The sequence below is a fragment of the Anser brachyrhynchus genome, assembly GCF_964034855.1.
Source record: "Anser brachyrhynchus genome assembly, chromosome: 3".
Classification (NCBI taxonomy): domain Eukaryota; kingdom Metazoa; phylum Chordata; class Aves; order Anseriformes; family Anatidae; genus Anser; species Anser brachyrhynchus.
The window spans coordinates 35,649,766-35,656,536 of record NC_137696.1 but is presented as its reverse complement, the minus strand read 5'-3'; positions in this window follow the sequence as shown (position 1 = coordinate 35,656,536).

Genomic DNA, 6,771 nt, shown 5'->3' with positions numbered 1-6,771 from the left:
CCTTGGTAACATAATGAGAATTTCAGTAATGGGATTTTAATGGTATTTAGACCCCTGTTTAAGGTTACAGATTTTTAAGGATACTCTGATGCCTAAGTAAAATCAGATGTGATATTAAATCTTTACTGATAGTCCTTCACATCTGGTGGGCACTGAGGATGTATTCTTACAGTCTATTCTCTTGGAAGGCACATGACTGCAAGAAGTCTTGCAGATTTGCGGGGTTGATCTAAAGTCCTGCTCTGAGTTCTGCCAGAATGTTGTCACCTAATGTCTGTTCTTGCTCTTAAACCCCACGTCCACTTCTACATGGCCATTTCTACCTCCCAGCTCTCCCGGAGAGTGTCTTTCTCTAAATCTTTCTCCAAATGTCTTCTGCAAAAGACTTGCCAGATTAATATATGAGGTGATTGTCCTCATATTCCAATGTGGTGTCATAGCTGGTCAGTTGAAATCAAGGCATGAAATATAACATCCCATCCCCTACAGCAGCCATTTGAAAATTTCTCGCTTCACTGTAATGTCACCAGGTATTCAGCCACCCAAGAAAATATGACTGCAGAATTTGCTGTGAAGCCTTGTATATACCGATTCCCAACACATATACATGGAAGTCAGAATGAGGAAAGAAGAGAAAAGAGAAGAGAAGAGAAGAGAAGAGAAGAGAAGAGAAGAGAAGAGAAGAGAAGAGAAGAGAAGAGAAGAGAAGAGAAGAGAAGAGAAGAGAAGAGAAGAGAAGAGAAGAGAAGAGAAGAGAAGAGAAGAGAAGAGAAGAGAAGAGAAGAGAAGAGAAGAGAAGAGAAGAGAAGAGAAGAGAAGAGAAGGAAGAGAAGAGAAGAGAAGAGAAGAGAAGAGAAGAGAAGAGAAGAGAAGAGAAGAGAAGAGAAGAGAAGAGAAGAGAAGAGAAGAGAAGAGAAGAGAAGAGAAGAGAAGAGAAGAGAAGAGAAGAGAAGAGAAGAGAAGAGAAGAGAAGAGAAGAGAAGAGAAGAGAAGAGAAGAGAAGAGAAGAGAAGAGAAGAGAAGAGAAGAGAAGAGAAGAGAAGAGAAGAGAAGAGAAGAGAAGAGAAGAGAAGAGAAGAGAAGAGAAGAGAAGAGAAGAGAAGAGAAGAGAAGGAAGGGTTCAAAAGAACAACGTTCTGTTGGTGACAGTGATGCCAGCATCTCCCATGATGGAGAGATGGGGACAGCAATTTTTTGACCTGGTCACCAAACTTTTACATCTCATCCATCCCATAATAGCGTGGCCAGTACTATCATATCAAGAAGGAATTTCTGATACCTTGGCATTTTGACAGGCAGGCTTTGTAGAAGTAACTGCTGCACTTTCTCAAAGTCTGGATGTACTGGTGTCCTGCTGTGCCACGGGCATGGCTTATGGAAACCGGGATACAATCGGTGTTCAGTCAGTGGAAAGTATGTCCTTCCTAAATATTAGACTAAGCATAGAAGGAAATCTAAAGATCTTGTTTAGTGCAAAGATCTTTTATCATGTATTGTTGAAGTGTTAGAAGACAATCTTGAAAGCCTGTAGTGAGACGGGAGGAATTGATGAATGAATAGGGTCAATTGTCCAAATCAGCGATGAATAGACTAGAACAGGCTTCACTTCCCGTCTGAGTCTTAGTGTCCCAGCAAGTCCTTTACTGACTGTTCACTCCATTTCTCGGTACCAACCCAGGGCTTTATAACGCCATTCCCCTGCTGGAGATTTCCTGCTGTGGGAAGTGAGTCTCGGTGAATGGCAATGAGCCCAGATAATTAAGACATTCCTTCTCTGCAATAAAGGTGGGATTTTTCTTACCATAGGATGGGGTTTGAACAAAGGCAGAGGTCATTCCAATTACTTGGAAGCCATGTGTTTCTTGCAGATATTTTATTTCTTCTGAAGGTCTTTACAGTCTTTACATTTTTAATATATATCTCCCCACTTGTGTTCCACTGGGCAATATCCAAATAAGCCTTGGTGATTAGCAGAGATGTTCAATCAGACCCAGAACTGGCTTTCATAAATTATTCAACAGATAAGTTCAGCAAGAGTTCTGAATCCTGCCTTTTTCATTTGTAGGTACTGCCTTCGAAAGGTGGGAAGGTGAGGAATGATTCCTTTGTATTATTCAGCCTTTTAAGACACTATTTTCTTCATTATGCAACCTCTTCTTTTTATTTCCACACCTTATATGCCATTTCACAGCCATTAATAGGTGCAATATGCCTTACCTGGCTTCTACAATACAGTCAGCTTCCGTGGCAAGACAATTGGTTGAAGAAAAGAGCAAAAGCATAATACCTGGAGTAGGCTACCAAGGGAAAAGCTGTTTTGCTTGGCACAGTCAGGAAGATCAGAAGGCAAGATGAAGTCTCACCATGAATGAGTTGTGAAATGTGCATGACAGAATCAGAAAGGTCCTCAGCCCACCAGTGCTGAAAGCTGGTGTTGTGGTTTAACCCGGCTGGCAGCTAAACACCACACAGCCGTTCGCTCACCCTCCCCCCTCCCTCTCTGGGATGGGGGAGAGAAACGGGAAAGTGAAGCCGGTGAGTTGAGATAAAGACAGTTTATTAAGACAGGAATATAATAATAACAATAATAATAATAATAGTGATAATGATAATAGTATTAATAATAATAATGTGTAAGAAAACAAGTGATGCACAATGCAATTGCTCACCACCCGCTGACCGATGCCCAGCCTATCCCCGAGCAGCCGCCCCCCACCCCGGCCAGCCAACCCTATATATTGTTTAGCATGACGTCAGATGGTATGGAATACCCCTTTGGCCAGTTTGGGTCAGCTGTCCTGGGTCTGTCCCCTCCCAGCTCCTGCTGCACCCCTAGCCTGCTCGCTGGCAGGACAGAGCGAGAAGCCGAAAAGTCCTTGGCCTGGTGTAAGCACTGCTCTGCAACAATTAAAACATCAGCATGTTATCAGCGCTCTTCTCATCCTAATCCAAAACATAGCACCCTACCAGCTACTATGAGGAAAAATTAACTCTGTCCTAACTGGAACCAGGACAGCTGGGTAGGGAGATGAGAGGAAGAGTGAAATTTGGAGGACTGGAAGACTTGGTGTCAAAGGAGTAAGGGGCATAAGCATTGCAAATTTCATGCCTTTGAGAGCTTTATCAGCTGTTGAAGACCTAGAGCAGGGTGTTCCATCTTTGGGGAATTTCATGTCATAAAAGCTGTGTAAGTCATGTGTTCAGAGAGAAGCAGAATAGAATGTGTAATGGATCCCTCTCTGTTTCAATGGTGGAAGGAAACTGCAATGCCGTTTTCTTCTCATCTGAATGGAATACCTAGAGTTATGACCACTTACCAGTGCAATAACCAGAATGATATTCTGGTTTTGAGCATATGAAAGAGATTTTGAAGAGGGCTGTGTGCATTGCTCGGCTACATTGGAAACCATTTCTCAGTGTGTGTGTTTGGGGAGGGGTGGTAAATGTGAATAGTAGTTCTGTTAAGAAACAGCATGTCCAAGAGAGCACTTGAATTATTAGCTTCTATGAGGTCATCTCCATCTTTAGTAAAATGAAGGGGTTTTTTGGCTTAACAGGTATGCAGCATTATGAGCAACCTTGAAAGCCTCTAATCAGTAGGTTCTCAGGCTGCAGAAATCCTTTAACAGTTCTTTCTACAGTAAAGTGGCCCTTTTATCTCCTTCCTTACAGGCTCTTCGCAAAAAGACTTAATAGCAGCATGTATAAACCAAAGTTTTTCAGAGGTGCCTTAATTTAGGCTAAAGTTGTTCCCTCAATAGGACTTCTCAGGATGTAGCATTTTTTGAAAACCAATTTTATATGCTATAGTGAAGGTTTCCATGCCAACATCCTAAATGAGGTGTGCCTATCAATTTCTTCCCAAGAATGGCCAAATAGAAGTGAGGACAAGTGCTGCGCCTGCTGTGCAGCAGCCTCTGATGATGGGCAAAGAGGGGAGATGTTCTACCTTGCTGGGTACATTTGGAAAGTGAGACCTGATATAATATGTAGCTCCTTACCAAAGAGCTGTGGATTCATATGATCCTAAAAATACCTTGATATAAGATTTTAAGCTTTCCTATTCCCTTTATTAGTAATCAGTCAATTCCCATTTGAATTTCACATCATTTCTGATTTGTGAAAATAAGAAAGAAAAGGACCTTACAAAGTCAGTTAATCCTTCCTCTGAGCCCAGAGCTGGCCCAGCTTTGCAGCTGGAGCCCCTCTACCTGCCTGGGCAATGTGGGTCAGTTACATGGCTAACTAGGGCTTCAGAGAGCATCTGGGGAAAGACATTACGTCACCTCCCCGTCTGGATGTCCTTAGATGTGTGTTAGCCCTCCTTTTTCTCACTTAGTTGGAAACCAACACCTAGGAGTTAATAGGGTAGCTGTGAAAGCAGAGATGGAGAAGTATAGAAAAAAAATACATATTGGGATGTGACATTTGTTTCTGTTTTCCTGAAGACTTGGCTGCTAGTGTGAGGGAATAAAGCTGATACGAATGAAATGACCTATTTTTTCTGATTTTTTTTTTTCCTTTTCACCTCTCCTGACTTGCCTGCAAAGCTCTGCCCATTCTGCAGAGCCCAGTCTGCACGTGTTTCTGAGCAGAAATAAAAGTGAATGAAAGGAAGGCATGACATTATGCACTTACATCATTGTTAAATGCCAGGCAGGCACACAGCAGATCAAGTGCCTTGTAGGCATATGCATTCCCTTAAACTCCATCTTCCTGTCACCACCACTATCAGACCTTTGTGATATGGAAATGTCAGAAAAATAGCGAAAAAAGGATCTGTAAGGGCACAGTGGCGTGATTTAGATGTTGACGGAGATAGAACTGTTTTTGTGTTTATATGAGGTTCCCAGAGTAAACAGAGATGTGACTCAATTCTACCATCTTCCTCACATGAATAGCATTTGTCTCTTTGTTAATAAGCCTGACATTAAATCATATGTGCTCTCTCTTTCTCTCTTTTGCTTTCTCTCTTTTCCTTGGAATTAATAATACAGCTCTTGGAAGTTCATTAATGCTGGCATGTCTCTTTGCTTCACTTTTGTAATGCATGAGAACACAGGCCTTAAATAAAATCTTTGTGAAGCACTTGCACTTGTCTGAAGATAAAAAACATGTTCCTACATTTGCATTACAAAGAAACCCGTATCAGCATCTTCTTTCTTTGGCACCCTCCTTCCTCTGGGCTTGTATCTGATGGAAAAGGCAATTTCCAGCTAATCATTCTAAAAGCCTGTCATTTGTGTCTGTAATGAGAGGAAAGAGTTTTTGCTGTTGATTTTCAGTGGGCATTAGGCAGTGGGACTTGTGGCAGTCCTATGAGAAAATGCAATACACGGAAGCGCTGCTGGGATCTCTAAATTCTCTCTGCTCTTTGTAAGGATTTATTCTCCACTGGGTGACACTGAACAGCCTGGGATTCCTAGGAGGGGAAAAAATGTTGCAGAATGGGGAGGATTTTACATAACCTCTTCCTAGAGCCAAAACCTGTTTCTAGTCATGTTAGTGTAAATCTGGCATCCTCCTGCTGACAGAACCTGGGATTGCTCAGGGGTAACAGAGAGCAGAACATGCCTGCAACATGCAGGACTTGTGCTGAATGCCCTACCAATGACAGATGTCATTGATCGATGTGGGACTACAGGGGGTTGGTCACCAAAATTTTTTTGAGATCCAAGCTAGACAGATTGACATGCAAAGGGGCAGAAGTCATGTAACCAAACTGTGTATAAATATCTGTATGTGCAGAAATATCCTGTGTAGAAATACTTGAAAGGAGGGTGCAGAGGACGGAGCCAGGCTCTTTTTGGTGGTGTGCAGTGACAAGACAAGAGGCAATGGACACAAACTGAAGCACAGGAGGCTTCACCTGAGTGTCAGAAAATACTTTTTTCACTGTGAGGGTGACCAAGCACTGGCACAGGTGCCCAGAGAGGCTTTGGAAACTCCCTCCTTGGAGATATTAAGACACCTGGACATGGTCCAGGGCAACTTCGTCTTGGTGGCCCTGCTGGAGGATTGGACCAGGGGACCTCCAGAGGTCCTTGCCATCCTCAGCCACTCTGTGGAACCTGTCAGTGTACTCTGGAGCAATTCAAGTGCCCCCCACCCTCCCTCACCCCTGCAAAGTTAATACTGGGTTATTTTGGCACCAAACCTCTGAGAACAGCCTCTCTAATGGGACAGGGTTCAAGGCAGACAAAGTAGCTTCACTCCTTCAGAAAAGAACTGTTATGGTGAAGAGGGTGGCAGCCTTCACAAAGGGATTGATGAGAAAGACTGTGTGTGTTTGGGTGGGAGAAGTGAGAAGAGCACGCTGCAGCTGACACTGTTGCTTTTCTCTCTAGTACAGCATAACATACATCTGGCATGTCCTAAGTCTGATGTACCCCTCACAACTCTGAAGCTGCACTCAGGTGCATACACCTTTAAAGAGCCTGCTAAAAGGAACAGCTGTACTTGGAGATATGTGATCTTCAGGGTTAGGAGAGATTTTGGTCTCCAAAGAGCAAGGAACAGAGTTTAGCTGGGAGTAGGGCTGTCAAGGTCATAGCATTTTCCAGAATGGCAGCACAACCTGTCTGTGTTTGTTTTAGATCATTCAATATACCAAAACAGCAGTCCATTATTTTAGCCCTCCTGGCTGCAAAATCCCTGCAGTGCCCAGAGGCTGCAGCCAGCAGTAATAAAACTCCCTGACTGCACCTTTCAGGGTGTGCTTGACACAAGAGCAGCTAGTCCTCGCAAGGTGCCCATGCACAGAGATTCATG